The sequence below is a fragment of the Aphis gossypii genome, chromosome 1 (assembly GCF_020184175.1).
Source record: "Aphis gossypii isolate Hap1 chromosome 1, ASM2018417v2, whole genome shotgun sequence".
Taxonomy (NCBI): Eukaryota; Metazoa; Arthropoda; class Insecta; order Hemiptera; family Aphididae; genus Aphis; species Aphis gossypii.
This window is the reverse complement of record NC_065530.1, coordinates 16884574-16904227: the sequence shown is the minus strand read 5'-3', so window position 1 is coordinate 16904227 and position 19654 is coordinate 16884574. Positions and strand designations below refer to the sequence as shown.

Here is a 19654-nt window from a genome sequence, read left to right as displayed (position 1 = left end):
CTTTTTTTCATGTAAAACCACAATCAAACATGAAAACTAAACTTCTTTACTCACCCTCATATAACATTTAATAACATATATTATTAACTATCATGTATCAACAGACACATTTCACGCGATTGTCAATTAGTTAGCAGTTGATATTGTTGTTTTGTATTTACAGTACACAAATCACACAATACGCATAAATATCGTATATAGTGACAATACACACACACATATATAACGACAAAAAAATATTAGCATTGCACAGTTGTAGGCAACTTCGTGGATCCGAGAAAAATCTTCCACGGAATTAACTTTGTTGTTAGTCTATTACAAAATAGAATCGTTTAAAGATTTTCACATTTATACAGGTGTGTCTCTTACAATTTAGTTGATAACCACGCAATGTTTTTCATTACTTGACGACATTCATGGTATATGCGAATGTTGTATTATACGTCTATCTGGTCTTGAATATTGTTCAACATGCATACGAATAGGTTTAAACTTAAACACAATAATACATATTGTATATATTAATCCTATACTTACAAACTATTCTAAGTTAACCAAAATAAAATGCTTTGTACTCAAATTATAAACATTGTGATATTATTTTTATAATCATTAATAGCTTAATTTAATCGTCACAGAGAGTTACCGAATTCATTGAATGTACTCTAAAACAGGGTATATTATAATACTATAATTAACTGTGATAAAAAAAAAAACAATCAGACATATTTTTTTTATTCTATTGCATAGTACATTGAAATAATTATAATAAAACAAAACTATATTAATATATCAAAAATATTTACACGTCTGTGTCACAATCATTTATATTATATCAATATAATTATGCAAATATACTAATTACTAACTATGAAATACGAATATACTCGTATACTAACAGCTTAAATAAAATCCAATATTTCTTAATACCAATTGTAAATTAGTCTATTACAATCTTCAAACTCATTTTTTGATTAGATTCCATACCTACCATAAAACATGTGAAATGGCTGACTAATTTCAATAATCTAGTAATCTATTATTCTAAATTTCTAACTTTAGTTTGGTTGATTGTAAAATCACTATTTTGTAATATCGTTATTTTATAAACAATCCAAACTAAAGTAAGAACTAGAACAGGGATTTATCTTCAAGTATTCAATCAAGTAGTTTCACTATACATGTATTATTATAGGTATAGTATATACAATCAGCTATTTTCACGTTTATTTAGGCCATTTAGGGCATCAAAATAATACTAATTTCTTGTTAATTTCAGTTTTACAATTTAATTTAAATAAATATTTTTTCGCAAATGTTTGTATAAACAAACAAAACAAATCAAATATCATACATTAAAACCAATAACGATTAACTGCTAGTTATAATAATTTTAAAGTTTAAATTAAAGTTTTCTAAAGTAATTTTAACCGATTACAAATTAAGTTTTTAAAATATAGAATAAAAATTAATGAATTTAAATCTTTACACATAAAACCCATATGCATTGCGCCCTTGTGACTACCGTTCAATTCAGTCTATCCACAACAAACAAAATATATACCAACCGAACAGTCTATAAAATATCTCGAAATACATCTAGATAGACAAAACTCATGTGGACAACTTAAATTTAAATTTAAATTAAATCTCTAAATAGTCTAAATCATTAACATTATCAATTAAATTCCTTATTAAAATCCAAACAATCACTGTAAAAAAATATATTAATATACAAACTACTCTATACCGCCACTACACGAACCTTTGACAAATTGAGTACGACCCACACTAAAACTGAATTTTATATTCTAAATCCTAAGATTCTACATTTTAAAAAAAAAATGAAATAATTTCGTATTTTTTGGTATTATTATATACAAAAATATCTTTTATTTATCTTATTTTTTTATCTTTTAATTATTATTATTAAAAATGTAATTACTAGAAACCAAAAATCTTATACTCAGTATAATAACTATTCATTATTACACCTAGAGAAAAAATACACCCCACGAAGGCCTTTTTATTAGGTCAAATTTATTCATTACATAAGGCCTGTAATTAATTTTCAAAATAAATATTTGATCCTTTCCAAAATCCTTGAATTGACCGTTGGTCTAGACTTAGCTTATTTCATTCAGTCTGCTAATTGAAAAGAAAATGATCCAAAGACCTTTTAACCTAATTATTATTCGTGTGCAATTACATATATATTATGTATATATATAAAAAAAATAAAAACAATATTTGAACTAATTATTAATCTAAAGAACTTAATATAATGTCAATAAATAATTTTACTGATCGTGTGAACCTAATACATTTTTTTCACTGGTCAAATTTATTTTTTATAATATATATTTAAAAAAATATATGAATAGAAGAAAATAGATGCTAAGTTCTTATTTTTATTTGTACTTTAGCTTTAAGGTATTATATTATCGTTAAAAAATTTGAAACATTTGTAACTACGTACCTATATTAATAATGTTGTTTAATTTTTTCAATATGACTAAAAAATAACAAATTGTTAATACAATGATATGTATAAGTAAATAAGTATGTATGTAATATGTATGTATAAGTAAGTATTTAAAAATTCTAAATATATATTTGAAATATTTCGAATATGAAATATGAAATACAACATAATTACTTATTAGACTTACACGAGTATACCAAAAAAATACAATCAAATACAATTTATAACGGTTATTTTTTCTAGGAAAGATGGCTCTTAATATCTAAATGTCAATCGCACGGCCACATCATGCTTATTGTAATCACCATCTTAACAGTGTGTTCGTTGTGGTTTTCTCTACGACTCAACTCAGAATACCAGAAATAGATATGAACCAGCCAAATGTGTCTTATGCAGCTATCCTCTTCTACTAACTATAAAGGATGTCAAGTTCACAAAGACCTAAACAAATTGTGGAAATCTCAATCAGCTAATCATTGGTTCAAAACAAATTATCTCAGCCAAAAATGTCTAACACTAACAAGAAACCAAAAATCAATTGAGAATCTCCGCTCTTTCAAAAAACTTCTCACGAAACAACCAATCCTTCAAAAGGATAGTTCCTGAAACTCTATGAAAGTCAACCTAACAAATCAACTAACTGCATTCATTAATGAATCCTTTGATCTTAGGGCTCACTAAGTCATATAAAAAAACTAACCCTAAAATATTTATGCTAAAAACATAATGTCCATATTCTATAACCATATAATCATATACAATATCCATGTATAGGTTAGGTTAGAACGCTAACAAAATCACCGACAATGTTAAATGAACTCCAACAGACCTAAAATAAAACAATGTTGCAATCCGAGATGACATCTAAACATTCAAACCATAGAGTAATACTAGTAATATTAGTAATACTAGTATTACTCTATGATCTAAATCGTACAGGGCCAAAAAACTTAACTAAATTACTTAGCACAAAACAAATATAAAAAACATGTAGGTAAGTAAACTTAATAAATAATAATTTATGTTTAAGTGGCCCAATTGGAAGCCTTCTTTTTTACAACTTTTGAGTAAAATTTAAGTATTAAATAAAATTTACCTATTGTACACAGAGTGCTAAAATACTTGAAATAAAAAAAAAACGATAAATCTATTTTGATAAAATGATACCTGATTGTTTAATTCCACCATATTCCATTCAATGTCAGTCGTATTTGTACCATCCAATTTTCTATACTATAATATATTATATAAAAAAACCTACGTTTACGTTTAATTTTAGTTCACGGTACTGCTGTACCTACATTTTGCAGTAGGTTTGGCGGCGGTGCAAAAAACAAAGCATCCGTCTATTCGATTATTCGAACGTATATACCATATACGGCATATACGCGGTAAACGGTATATAGTGCGGTATACGATAACGATTTCTGCGTACTGTTTTGCTGTGTGCAAACGAATAGTGTACCTAGGTATATGTTATATTATTGTCTTTGGAAACGGCGTCACACGAACTACGGTGTACGCGTACACCAAAAGAGTATTACAGAATTACGCGGAACTATTATGCACGTCCTATGGCGTACCCAAATAATTTTCTGCGATAGTAATATTTATTTAGCAAACCGTTTTCTTGGCCAACGTCTGCCTACAGTTTCACAGATACGCAATCGTAAATGTACAACGTTTCAGATTATCGATCAACGAAGCTGCGAAATCCAATGGAAAAAAGGTAAGATCTTGTGTATTATTAGTATTACGTTTTTGAACGAATCATATTTATAAACAGTAATCCATAATAAGCGTAGTGTGTGCATTATATTTTATATTATTATACTATATTATACGTCGTTTATGCGTACAAAACAAGTGCCAACGAAAAGTTCAAAAATATAATATACATTATACAGTACGTGGCTGTAAGGTTTATAAGTATTATGTATTAGCTAGGTAGTTTCATATAGAGGTATATACTATATATATATGTGTGTTATTATAGCGGTGTGTCTTATATTTGTCGTCTTAAACATTTTTACAATATATATTATTATACAGTCGTGTTTATGATTTTTTGATCATAAATATAATATATTATACATTATATGATAGCAGTTTCACCTATACCAAGATTTATACACTTTGGTAGACTGCAGTTATTGGTTAAAGGGGAATCATCTTAAAAAATTAATTCATTTTGGGTACGACCGCCTATTTGCACCAAATTTAACTGTATTGTATACAATGATTTTACAAGTTATGATAATCATTTACATAACTGATCATATTTTTCTCGAACACGTTTTTTTGAAATAATTCAATAAATTATCAATGATACCCATTGTTTTTAAATAATAACCAAAAATAAACATTCTTAAAAATAATAATCAATAATAAGTGCAATTTTTATTTCAAATAATAATCAATCAAACTTATATTTTTTATTCAAAATGACCTAATCTCTTTTATAGATAGATACAACAATTTTTATAATGATCTATTGATTTTAAATTTTTTTTTAATCTGATTTTAACTTGTGGATTTTTTAAATGATTGAGGATTAAAATTTCTAAAAATCTAAAAAATACTAAGATACGATTTATTGAGCGTGAAAAAATTCAAAGTTGTTGGTACTTTAAACTTTTACCAATTACCTATAACTTATTATTATAATGTTAAAAATAAAAATGTATTTAATTAATAATTAATTATTAACTGGCTAATTATTATTAGCCAATTTAGTCGTCATTATTTATGTAAGTAGTCCGCGTATCTTCTAAAAAAGCAATGAACAAATCTGGTTCACTTTTTCGCCACATTTTCCAACAATACTGATCTCTCTTTTTCTTTAATATGGATATTTTTGCATCCAACTATGATCTTTCAACACCCTGTGTGCGCACCCGTTGACGGGCCAACATAATTTTCTTGTTGATTAACAGTTTCATTAATAAACATTTCTGCTGTTAAACATCGGTATGAAAACACACTAAATTATTATCGACTATCGGGAGACGAAATATAAAGCTGCGTTTACATACATGGATATTTTGTTCAGGTATTATACGCAAATCAATGCGATGCGTAGGTATAGTCGTATAGGTACCTAAAATTGAAGTAATAAAGGAAACTAAAAATAATTATATAAAATAAATAATAATTATTTATATTTATATTATATGTATAAAATAAGTCAACAAACTTTATAATATTACATTAGCCAAAAACATTATTATGAGGTACTTATTACCATTAATTAAACTACTTTTGACAATTTAGAACATAGTGGATAAAAAGTACATTTTTAGTTAATATAAAAATATAAATTTTTAATGATATAATATTATATTTTTATGTGAAAAATTTTAAAAAAGAAATAATTGTAAATCAATTAGATTAACAATTTTTATTAGAATGATTCTATAGTAATAGTAATAACGTTGCGAGTCAGTGTAGTATTTACGGGCGTGGTGTAAAGAGTTTTCACCCCCCCCCCCCCCTAAACCAAAATATTTTATATAATAGTTAGAACAAAATAAAAATGAAATGAAGTATTAATAACTTGTAATTTGCATCATAAATATATTTTAAACCCCCCCCCCCCAGAAAAAAATCGTATCTACGCCACTGTTGCGAATGAATCCACGATTACATTTTATTACTTATTCCATGTAATATATTAAAAATTTACCAAGACTCCGAAATGTAATTAAATTAATCTGAATTAAAGAGAAAAGAAATATTATTTCTTATTGCATACAGAACCATTTTTTGAGCCCGTGTGGTTGAATAATCAGGATTCGATAAATTTCGATTTATTGTAATTTGATGTATAAAACATATTTTTTCTATAATTCTATTTAATTCTTCATATCGATATGATACACATTTTTTGATAAATTCATAATATTAAAAACATATTGTATAGGTAAGTTGGGTATTCTTCTGTTTTCGTTTCTCGTGTATTATTTAATACCTATAAGCAGTGCCGGATTTAGGGGAGGGGGATGGGACAAGTGGGTATCCTAGCCCCGGGCACTGTTGGTATAAGGGCGCTCTTAAGTGTTGACAACCCGCACACTAATACTATGTAAGGGCGCTAAATTTTTATTAGCCCCGGGCGTCAATGTAGTTATTGCCTATAAGCATTAACAAAATAAAATTGGTAAACTTCGTCAATATTAATATATGAATTAATTATCAAATTTAAAATTATTCGCTTAATTCATGTTTGATGATAATTTATTATAATTTTAAATTTTAGAAATAAAAATACATTTGATACACTCGTTAATATCAAACTCCACATATTTATAATTAATTAAGTTCGTTGTACATATTATATGATATTGATATCTCTGCCTGGAAAACCAATCGGTAATCGGAGCTCTGTCCGTTAAAGCTTGAATGCATTCATCAATGCATTTTACAATTTTATTTTGAATGGAGTCAGATAACACTGGCGTATTATTTCAACAATACCTACATATGCATTTTTATTTGCAACTTTTCATCGATTCCCACGAAATTGAGATTTTATTTTTGGCATAAATTACGAGTATATTATGGTTTATGAACAATAGAAACACAAAATACTTCATCGCTCAATTCATAATCTACTAATTAAATATTAAAAACTTTTTGCAATATATTCAACAATACTAAATTACTAAAATAATCTTTAAAACGTCACACAACTGGTGATGATAATATACACGTAACGGAATAACAAACCAATCAATTTTAAATTTAAGATTTCTGTTTGGTATAAAATATATAGATTTTCGCGTCTGAATATTGTACTAAAAAATGATTTTTTATCTTAACAAAAATTATTTTTCCCTCTCTACGGACTTAATATTTCAATAATTATCAATAAAATAATTAAACAAATTTAAAATAAATTAAATAATTATAACTTATAAGTAAGTATGTATTATTATTCAATACACTTACAAATAGGCAACAGATAAAAATTATAAACATATATTTATTTTTTTTATATACATAACAATATTAATACCTTAATTTATAAGATGCAATGGTAAATTTTTAAATTGTTTACATTCGTACATTTAATTTCTTTGTTTTTCTTCTTTAGGCATTGTTATATGCAGAATAAAAAATGATATTCGTTTCCCTATTATATTATAATTTGTATGTTTGAATTGTAAATCTAAATATTATATTTGTATAGCGTGTGAAGGATAAAGCACGTTTGAATAGCCATAAATTGTACTTCTCAATAAAAGTCATAAATAATAATACATGAGAATTTTAATCAATTACTATTTAGTTTTGATAAGTACTTAGCTTAATAAATATACTAACGTTTTTAAACATACCAAGAAGAATTTTTGGAACCACTAGTATTGTTGAATTATTTATTTTCATTGCGTATTAAAATTTATTACAATCCGTAGACTGTCCTCGATGTTTTATTATTTTTAATATTTTTAATATTTTATATATTTATAAATTTAATATTCGTTTTCGTACGGTTAGTATATTTGAGCACAAAACTGTCACACATTTGTAAGTTGTAAGTTGTAACTATACCTGTATATTATGTAATTGTATTTTTCTAATACACAGTATACAGTATTTATACCTACTTCAAGATAATAAAGTATCAGTTTACATCTAAAAATAATAACTCTTAAGATGTCTGTTATAGTTTAATTAAAAGTAGAAAAGTAAAGTAAAATAACATTTTACAATAAAATTATGTTATGTGTATTATATAAATAAATTATTGATACTAATAACTAGTATTTTATTAAATGTATAATAAATTAAATTGTATGCATTTTGATTTATTTAAATGTGAGATTATATTCCACGAATATTAATCATATTATTAGAGGCATAAAAAACATTTTTAATTTTAAATTCTGGTTTGATTATCTAAGGACATTTTTTTCATATTTCGAAATTATTTATTAATAAATTGTTCATAATTTTAATTTCGAAGAAAACTATATTATGTATAGATAGCTTTTTTCATTTTTTAAATATCAGTCTTAAAGTATTTCTTCTTAAATTGTTTTAAACGCTTAAAGTATATAAAATAAATAATAATCTATATAATTTACGAATTTACGAATTTGTAATTATTGTATTTTGACAAACAATTTTCACTGATTTAAAATTTGGATATTTTAACAACAACTATAATAAATATTTAATATTTCATAGTTATAAAATCTAATGAAAGTTGTAACTAATAAAATTCTGAACAGTATAATATAGTTACCCATTTGAGCAATGGAACTCACCAGTCATCATTGGTCATACTCGATTGCTTCGTGGTCTGAATTACCCTCGTGAGAATTATAATTTACGTATATAGTTTACTTGGACATCTCGACGGGACGGGTTGATAAATAGGAGAATATTTTCTTATTGGATCTGAATGCGATTTATCATCATTCTAAAAACGATTTTATGTAGAACTCTGTATGTTGTTTATGACCTATAGGTGTGAATATTGCCGGTATTATAGGTATAGTTTATGTATTGTAAATTTCAGAGTTTTTTTTCTATGATTTTAATTAACATATAGACGTAAAGTACAAATTATAATCAATTTTAAACTTTCTAAATAAAGTCAAAAGTACAATAATAAATCCAAAATATCACTAAAAATAAATATAAAATATATAGATTAGTAAAAATGTAAAAAAAAACATAATGAAACTCAACAGTTGATAGGGTATTTCCAACAAAATCGAACAAACCATAATGAACAGTTTTGAATATTTTTTAATAATTTTAGAAAAATTTACTTTTATACCACATTTTGTATAGTTATCATGAGATAATAATAATTAAATTTATTTTTAGCATATATTTATTCTTATAACGTAAATAATATAATATGTGTGGATAGTTTATGATTTTTGTAATCCTTATAAATAATATTAACATAATAACAGTGTAAACTATAAAATTATGTAAGTATATTCATAAGAAAATTAACTAATTTTAAGTGGTAGGATTATGTAAATTCCATTACCATGCCATTTTAAATTGTTAAATCTTCATGATACGTTGAGACACCCTATATTTTAGTAGGTATATAAATTTTATTGAAAGATACAAATCAGAAACAAGTTTATTTATATTGCATTTTTTTGCTATACGCCGGAATATAAATTTATAACTATTATATAGGAATCTAAATGGGGAATATTATTATTTATGTCATGTTATGTCATTTTTTTAGATAATTCCTGTTTTTCCCAAATCGTATTATATCTATGCGATGAATTTTCTAACATTTAATTCGTATTTAATAATATAATAATATTATAGAGATACGATTTTATTGTGTATAATATTATTATGTAGTCGAATAACAAATAACGATCACGTGTATAGGTCTGATGTTTGACGTGCGTATTATTGTATATATATTGGTCCACCTGTAACGAAATAAATATAATATTTTGTATATTGGCCCGGGGCAGTGAGCGGAAAAAATCGTATATATACTTAAACGCATTTTATTGTCATTTATTTCGTGGAAACGAAACGCGGCCAAAGCGACGCCGCCATTACACACCCGTACATTATTAAATGCAATGCGTATAAAATATTTCTACCCCCTGGTTAAAATCTCAAGGGCGACTAGAGAAATAGTAGTGGAGCCCCGCGGCACATATACACTCGCACACACACAGCACTCCACGTTATATGCGTATACGTTCTCTACGTATATGCATAAATATATACAAATGTATACTTGGCTATGTAGAAGTGGTATATACCTATATAATATTGTAGGCATACCTATGCGAGTATAGCATGTATATGCATTGTGTACGAAATCAACCCCATGGAGATGAAACATACCCGAAACACGTATAGAGGTACCTATATATAGTGCCCAACTCTGCGGCACTGGCTACACATACGACGGCGTCTGGTCGTTTCTCAACAATAACCGGCGGCGTCATATTATATACATATTATTATAGTAGCCGTAGTGCAACGACGGCAGCAACACAAATGATAATGCTGTCCGGTCCCTTATAATAGTGCGTTTGTGTATCTGTGTGTGTGTGTTATATGCGTGAATGTATATACATATATAAAGATGGCGAGTCGATCATGTATTGTAAGACGACTACCCGAATGTTATATATTATTATTATTTCCCTTTTACAAAAACTAGTTATTCGTTTGCACCCCGTGAGGACTGAGGAGTAAGCGCGCGCACACGTTTATCGTCGCCGTCAACTATTTTACGTCTAGCCCGCCGCGACCGACCTCACCCGGAATTCCATCAACCGATTTGCAGCTGCCCCTTCGCCGCCGCGGCGCACCACAACAAGAGATTTTTATTTTTCGTCCCATTGTTGCACTATGCACCACCACTACTGCCACAACCACCACCACCACCACCACCACCATCATTGCTATACTACCACCTCGATTCCACCACCACCACTAGGTATAGTGGCTACTACCACCGAAGTCGTCTTGAACGGTTTCATCCCGACACTTACAAGAACAGCGTGGTAGTGGGTAGTCGCGGTAGTTGTGATATAGTGGTAGTTGGTGATCGATTTAATTGTAGTGTAATAGTCGCGATCGCCGTTCTCCTGCTGAACCTGACCACATAAGTCTTACGGATATTTCATTTGTCATATTCAGATATTTTATACGTATATCAGGTAATAAACTTATAAATTACAACTATGCTTTAATATTTTTTACATACAATGTTATACTAATATGTTAATTTTTCGATACGGATATCAATCGTTATCTGCAGACATCATATACCAATTTTTACATTTGCATTACTTTTGTAATAATTACCTATATTTTTATTATTCTAAATTGTCTTAGAATTGTATCGTGGTGGAATGGTATAATAATAGACTGAATACTGATAATAGTATTATAATACTCATTTATCATACTCATGTTAAAAATATCTACCATGTGGGTGCAATATCTAATACCTATCCTCTAACGTTAACTCGTTATCGTCGCGTAAACGATCCCAAGTACTTCAGCGTTCGAATATTTGTCTCCTCCTATATCATTCGCGGTTCGCTCGATTTCACCCTACTTCTTAGCCACTAGCCAGTAACCAAAACTATACATGGCTGTATAATATTATTTTGAACAAACGTGATTATTAAATGTTTACTTTTTCAATACCTCTACGTGTTAAAGTATGAATAGCTTATATTATTATCATTAATTCATACAGTCGTGTAAAGGCAGTTACTAGTTAGCGCCATGGTCGACTATCGAAGTCTTTGACAAAGCGCATAACTCTGATAAAGATTACATATTTTAAGCAAAAACGGACAATTTTTTTTACTCTAACTTTAATTTAATAATATTTTTAATTTCTCACTTTTATTTTCACCTATTAAATCCTTATATGTAGCAATAAAAACCATATGAAATCAGTATTTGCAAAATACATGTTATAGAATCGAATATAAATTACTTTCCGTCATAAATATCGAATATCTCATGCCAATTTTTCGCAATTAAATAGGAGTGGTTTGCAAAAGAAAACAGTTTTCTTGTGAATAATTTATTTTAATTTTTCAACCATAAATATATTAGTGTAATATTGACTTTTTAATATTTATATTGATGTTTATCACATCTGTATATCTCCTCAGTCTTAACCCCAAACTCTATAAACTATTCACAATAATAAAATTATTCTGACTTTAGATTAATACTAAATAATTTGAATAATATTTTTCTTTTTATTTAAAAACATTAATTTAAAATTTAATAAAAACTAATTAATTAAAAAGCAATCATATAAATTATAGACTATAAAATTATATGTTATTTTATCATTTTTCAATTAAACTTATAAAACAAATAAACATAGATAAATAAAATTTGGTTTGAACTTAAACTAAGAATTTATATTTTGCTAGAGGATAATTTCGGTTAGAACTCATTATTATAACTAAATTATTATTTTATTATGTTGACGACATTAAGTGTTAGTTTATATTATAATAGTGTATACTACTGTACTATCGTATATTATTTGGGACTATAACCCGTTTTTTTACATTACAACTTGTTTAGTAATGCAGACAAGAATGTACCTTAAAATATATTAACTATAATATAATGTAGTCTGTGACTTATACCAAGCAGTCATCTATATCGCTCTTAAGTCCGAGATTTAACGGTTTTTCGTTATAATATATAGGTATTTTGTTATATTATTAAATATATATTTATATTCCTTGAATGAATCTTAGTTTGTATTAATTAAAATGCACACATACACAAATTTATTTATGCGGAATGAACAATAAATTAGTAAAACAACGTAAATTTTGTTTTATTTTTTTCATTTTTAATTCCAACTGCACATCACACACAACACAGCATTTCCAATAGCACACTGTGTAAATTAAATTTAAATATTGAGCATTTAAAAACATATATCTATAGTGTATAAATACAATATATTATCCGTATTTCAAAATGATCAAGTCATATACGCTACAAAGTACCTAACGCATTTATTATTGATTTATTCGTTCAACCCTATACGTGACTAAATAACCAAAGAAAATCTCATTATTATGTGTAAACGGTATAGTATGATTATACTATGTACAGTTTTTTAAAGATATTACTAATTACCTACTATACAATATATATATCATTAAAGAAAATTATAATAATTTTCAATTTGTTCCGCGATCGCAGCGTAATATAGCAATAAAAAAAATAGATATTATAATAATAATAATATTGTAAACCTGCAACGAGAAGTTTTTATAGTTAATAATTCTATTTGTTTCTTGAAACGCTAAAAGAAATCCTAAATCGAATCAGAGGTATATCGCACTATACCTATCTCGTACGACAATATAATTAGTATGCGTCGTATTTTTTTTATTAACAAAACGGAACTCTCGTGCACATTTTAAATACACTTGTATACACACGTCGTCTGCGGGGTGTCGGCGTAATGAACAAAATTAATTATAATTCACTCCGTCGCATGCTGAATTAACGCCTTGGGGCGACCTTGGGATTCTATGAGAGTGCACCAACAGGTGCACACAAAGTCGGATGATATTGCGACCAAACGTCACCGGGGGTGGGTGGGTGGGTACGTATACTCAATTAGCACAACGGCGGATTATTGCATCGTGTAAATCGTTCGAGAGTTGTGCACGTATATGCACACGCGCGTGTGTGTGTGAGCGACGCAATTTAATGTAATTATTATCATCGGACGTCTCGAGATTATGGCGAGAGATTACATCGCGGAGGATAGGTCGAATACGGGGGGGTGAAACGAATTCCTGTGCGCGATCAAAATGTTTACTGGAGAAACGCGACGTACTGCTGCAGTAACGCGCGACGTTTAGTCCCGGGTTAATTGAGTTATAGCGAGTAATCATCACAGCCGTTTCGGATGGGTGACCGTCCGGTGCACGGGCGGCGTACTTGCGCCCGCGCCCACACACACACTCAAACGTCGCGATTGAAAAAAACTGCGTCGCGACCATCATTACCATGATGTATAATAAATTTTATCAAAACGCGTTTTTAACGAATAGGAACGAAATTATCGAATTATTAAAAGTATAACGAAATCTCGTCGGACTATATTATTATAATGAACAGTCTGCAGTCTGTGCGTGGTGTGCGCGCGCGAAGGCGAACGAACCGATTTCGTTGTTTACGCGTACACGTAAATGGTTTATGTGTGTATAATATTATTATTATGTATTTATATAAATATATACATATATATATACGACGGTATAATATTATTATGATTTTGGTGTATCGTAACCAGACACAGCCTCCGGCCGTTTTCAGATCCCTAGACGAATGTAATATTTACGCACACACGTCGATGTCGGGCACAGTGTCTTTCCCCACCGCCGCCGCCTTCTCATCGATATCGGGTCCGGCGGCGTCTACGTCAGCGGCGGCAGTCGTGTATAAATTACCGCTAAAACGGGGCGCGAGCGCTCGCCCGGCTTGATGATAGGCGCGTGAACGACACACGTATTAAAAACAATGAATGCTCTCGCTCGCGCGCGTGTGTGTGCGCGCCGACACCGCCTATTCTACCCATAATAATAATAATAATAATAATATTACAATCGATTGGAAGAGGACTGTTGTACTGCGTCCGTTCTTTTAATATTATAATAATATCATTGTAAAATACGTCTAATGGGTTTTGATTTTTTCCGTCCGTTCCGGATAGTATAGGTAGTACCTAATTATTACAATGGGTTTAAGTGTAAAAAAATAGATAAAAAACCGTGTACAATAATACACACGTTACATGGTGAATATCGAATCGTACGTAGTAGTCGAAGTCGCGTTTTAGGTACCACTAACTCGTACGCACACATAATATTATTATAGTTGTATACGTCTGGCGACGACCGAGACAACTGCGCCGCGGCTATGATGGTTTCGGCGTGGGGGAAACCAGTCTCGATAAGTCATAGTTCCTAATGCCGTGTGTTCTCCTATATGCATATAATATAATATATGAATATATATATATATATATGTATATGCTGTATGTATATGTGTTATATATTTGGCCGTCGACCAATTTTCGATGTCTGGCCCCCTCTAACTCCCGCGGTCTATCGTTCTCGCTCAACCCTTTTCCTCCCGTCACACCGGGTCAAGTCTGTGACCGACCGCCTCACACAGACACTCATGAATACGCTGCACCGCTTGTCTGTGTGCGTACCGAGAGACGAGCGATCTACGACAGAGACTGTATAATAGCTCGTTTTCTAAGGCCACCGCCGCCGTTTGTGCATAATAATAATAACAACAGCCGAAGTATTAGTCCCACGCGATCGTTCACGAAATGTACGTAAATAGACATATGGAAATGAACGAGACTGCATAAGAACGAACGAAGGAAAAAATTATAATAATGTATGTGGTTTAGCCTAGGTCGCCGCTGTCGTTGTGCAGCATCTGATAAGACATTCGCCGAAATTCGACGGCGGCGGTTCAAATCGCTTGCATTATATAAATATACTTAGGTATTATTATGTACTTATTATAATGGCTTACGTGCGCAGTAATACGTCAATGCTGCACAACGACTTTCTCGGTGACATGCGGCGGAAATGTTCAACTCGACTGCGCTGAATTTTGTCTAGAAATATCCGTGCACTGCAATTGTAAATTTTTGTATCGAATAATCCGAAAACCATCGATGAACTCGACCTGCGAAAATTCTTAAAATAAAAGTAACGGAGTGAATTTGTGAAAAAAAAAATGTCAATGACAGTACCGACATACAACTAGCGGTCGATGTACGGATATAACATTTAAAAATATTTATTATTTATACTATATATAATATATATATATATAATATATATATATATATATATATATCATCCGTTTCAGTTGATGTATTTCGAATAATAGTTTTAAAATAATACACTTTTGTACAAATTCATTTAATCTTTATCGCATCACAGATTGTACCACAAGTTATAAAACGTACAATTATGTGTTAAGGGGCCGTCTAAAGACAACCCTCTTGATAAATATAATTTGAGTCAGCTACATATATTATATTTTACCACATGTGAGCGTATAAAATGCGTCTGCGTAGTTTTACTACAGTTTTTAATGCCCGGAGATAACAAAATTCGCGTATGACTAAATACTTCGAAATTAATTCCAGCATTTTAAATAATAAAAGTACACTTTATTTTCTCAAAAGCAAAAGTAAATGCTTTTAATGTCTTTAAGCAAATCAAAGTTATAATAACGAAAATAATTTGTGAAAGTACAATTTTCTTTTGAGTAAATAGGTACTATATTTACGCATAATATATTATATATATATATGATATAATGTACGTGTTAGGTGTATCTGATATAATATATCGTATGTACTATATTATGTTTGTTTTTGTATACAGCGTATTAAATATTCGATCTTGCCATCTTGGTATACTCTTGTAAATAATTTTCACGTTTAATTCGATAAAATATCCCCCGGGCACTTACGAGTTTAAAGGTTCATTTGAATCGGTAACCACGTATCTTAGAAGATGATTTCCGAATGAAGATTTTGTTATTCGTACAAACCCCCACATAAAAGGGTATAAGAACGTTGAAAACACAAACTCGTGAGTTCTTTAAACGAACATGGCTTTTATCTAACATATATTTGTTCGCTGAGGAATACATATACCCAATGGAATCGTAGTTATCTCCCCCTGTATGTATAATGTGTGTATCACGTGATGCAAGGGTGCATGTCCTGTCTAGCGAAAAGAGGGTGCAATGACTATAGTCGAATTATAAATGCATATATTAAAAAATTGGCCAACTTAGTATTTATGCATATAATGAAATATTCAACCAAATGCTCTTCGGCATTTTTAGTCAGCATATATACGCTTGGTGCGTTTTGTATTATTCAACGAAACAAAATGTTTTATTCTTTAAATGTCCCTACTGGATTGGGATTTTATTTTTTTCCGTCCATAAAGGTACGTCGTAAGTGTAATGTAACTATAATAATATTATACTCTCGTCACAATATATTTATATTCCTACTGTAACCAAAATTGTTCACATGGATGCTTATCAATACGTATAGAATGTTACATGTTCGATAAATACGACAATGTTAAATTATGCTCTAAATAATAAGCATACAAGATTTTCTCATTTTTTTTCAATAATTATTATCGCAATTCGTATGTAGAAAAATTGTGAACTGATTAAATATGCAATACAATATGTTTATTATTTATTATCATTTAATAATCTGATTACTTTTTACAAATTAAAATATAACAACTCGGGGCCTGTATGACTGCTTAGAATTACAATAATATCCTTAAATATGATATATTAATGTTTGATACACATGTTCAAAATCATATTCTTTGTAAAACATTATATTGTGAAGCATTAATAAAAATAAATAAATTTCTAATAACACCTACATTAATTTTCTCAAAAAAACTACATAATAATACATAGTTTAATGTAATGATATGATCTATAAAAATATCGATTTGTACAATAAAATATACTTCGATGTTTATCTGTATTGTATTATGTTAAATCATTTGGTCATAATTATTTAATACCTTACTAAATTTTTCGAAAACCAAAACTTTTTTTCTTTTTAAAGAATGTTGATGACTGATGTATCCATCATGCAATTGTGTATCTTTACTATATTTAACAAATTGAAAATGTATAATTTCAATAGATTTTTTTTAGTCGGCTTGCTATTAAAAAAAATATTGAAAACTTAAAAATGTATTAATAATATAGAAAAATTTTATTTTTCTACAATATTTTCTTCTTTTCTAAGTGTATAATAAATAAATATAAGTAATAAAACCTCTTTATTTTAATTAATATATTTTGTAAATCCATCATACAAGTACAATTGTCGGTACATAATTATAAATTGTTTTCATATTGATAATTATTGTTATTTCGTTTGGAAAAATGTATTATAGTATTTTAAGTAGGTATATAAATCAATCAATTATCGATAAAATTCAGAATCAAATTTTTCGAATTATCTTATAAAAGTATAACTCAAAACTAATACAAAAATTAAAATTGCAAGCATTTTATAAACGTTTAATCGAAAATTATAAATGATGAGAACTAAATAAAACAAAATTTAATCTAGAATTTATTCAATGTAGTTTTAAAGTATATATTATTATTTATTATATTAATTTTGCCAATCTGCTAGCATTTTTTTTTTCAAAAAAAGTATGCAATCTATTTTTATAACACTACTGTCGCGTACATTTATGTATAACAAATATACTTTTTATTCCATTAAAAAATTTAATTTAATAATAAACAAGGTATATAATGTTGTAGAAAATACAATTACAACTAAAATATAAATACTTATTATGCATTTAAAACCTAGCTAAATGGATAAATAAATACTAATATATGTGAAACATATTAATGTACCTATCTAAAAATGGAATATTATGTAAAAATATATAAAATATACATGATTTTAATCCGCTAGATTGTGATACAAATTTGAAATCTAATTATATTTTATACCATTAAATTAAACTAGTTAAAGAATGCTAATATACATGAACTTACAACACCTGCAATGTCATTTTTCGCAATTTACTATGATACATCGATATAGTTTACTATATATATTCGCAATTCAAATTTTAATACTTACTTTTAAAATTCAATTCAAAATGATTACACTATATATCTGCATAAAATTGTCATTGTTTCTGACGGAATTACATTTTTAAATTGTTATATAAAATCTACAATTATCTCTAAATGTAAATTATAATTAATATACTATACACAAATGAAGGTGTCGTAAGTGTTCTGGAAAAAATGTAATAAATAATTGATTGCCAATATATCATCAAACATATAATATTCTTTTTCGTTTGTAACCCTAACTTGAAAATGTCCCTTTTTATATTTTATAAAACACTCAAGCGGGTCCTAAAGGTTGTAAGTGCACGCGCTCCCTTATAATTATACCTTGGTTGAATGCACTTTAATGCAACATTTCTGTGAATAATAAAGTTAAATCCAACTGCACTGCGTTAGACAAAAATTGCCCATTGAAAAAGGTCAAAAAGTCTTCAGGAATCGATTTTTAAATGGGTGAACAGTGTAGTGTTTTTAGTATAGATATATTTTGTTCAGAATTTCCATTAACTGAGTAATATTTCAGTTTAACCTTTAATTTCAATATTTTCAACCCACATTTTTATTTAATTTATTTTAACTAAAAAGTCAGGGAGATAGTAAACTGATGGTAAAAGTAGATTCAATCTAGTATATAACTATATATTTTAATATATTTATTTCAATTTTACGAGGTATGGTCTAAATTATATTATCTAAATACAATATTAAATTGAAAAATGTTATGAAATTAAAAAATAAATAAAGTCCAAGAAGAATTAAATACTACTTATACGAGAAACAAAAGTTGCATGATTCAACAATAAATAAAAATAACTTGTTTTTAATGACGCAAAAGCGTTACTCTCGTATAAACATTAAAATTTACATCAATTAATTTACTTATTCTCTCCATGTCCTTGTTTTCTATTTAGAACGTTTAATTTTTATCACAACATTTTTTTATATTGAGTATTT

At 28.4% G+C, this 19654-nt stretch overlaps 1 protein-coding gene across 1 annotated transcript in view; it reads left to right on the top strand.

The window, feature by feature from the left end:
- The first annotated feature begins 10981 nt into the window (after positions 1 to 10981).
- Positions 10982 to 19654, top strand: part of LOC114123620 (broad-complex core protein isoforms 1/2/3/4/5-like) — a 74847-nt gene continuing 66174 nt past the window's right edge. Inside the window, exon 1 of the mRNA XM_050198263.1 lies at positions 10982 to 11160. The gene's annotated coding sequence lies outside the window, so the exon portion shown is untranslated. The remainder of the gene's footprint in view (positions 11161 to 19654) is intronic.